Consider the following 700-nt stretch of genomic DNA (forward strand, 5'->3'; position numbering starts at 1 on the left):
ACTCTCCTGCCTGCTAAATCTCCTCTTGTTTGTTATTAAAGAAGTATTAGATAATTATTTATGTGTGTGTTATAACTCTCCTGCCTGCTAAATCTCCTCTTGTTTGTTATTAAAGAAGTATTAGATAATTATTTATGTGTGTGTTATAACTCTCCTGCCTGCTAAATCTCGTGTTGTTTGCTATTATAGAACTAATGGATAATTGTTTATTTGTGTTATAATAACTCTTTCGACCGATATGTATATACATATATATTTCTGGATTTCTTGCTCTTTGATCGTTATTGGAGTCATTAAAGAAATAGTTATCTATAATTCTCAACGCTATGGTGCTGTTACGTCTCCGTTCGTTAGTTGATTTTCCGTAACTTCGTTCCCACGTAACTTTAGCGACACAAGTCCTTTCTTAATAAAACTGGTTTATTCTTTCTGAATATAATTTTACGGATACACTTATTTTCAACAGTCGCTCTATAACAAACGCTAGAACGTCTCACGTGCTCGTACTCGACAATACTTAGTTCAATTACACACTCTCCGACTGCAGTTCAATTACACACTCTCCGACTGCAATTCAATTACTCACTACACTGTTGTCCCGTCACGTTGTGACCATCTTATATATACCAGCTACCCCCAGTCTAGTAAATCCTAGGGCATTCACAAATGAACAGGATATTTCTAGAAAACGTGGCGTGAC

The sequence above is a fragment of the Limulus polyphemus genome, unplaced genomic scaffold (genome assembly GCF_000517525.1).
Source record: "Limulus polyphemus unplaced genomic scaffold, Limulus_polyphemus-2.1.2 Scaffold588, whole genome shotgun sequence".
Classification (NCBI taxonomy): domain Eukaryota; kingdom Metazoa; phylum Arthropoda; class Merostomata; order Xiphosura; family Limulidae; genus Limulus; species Limulus polyphemus.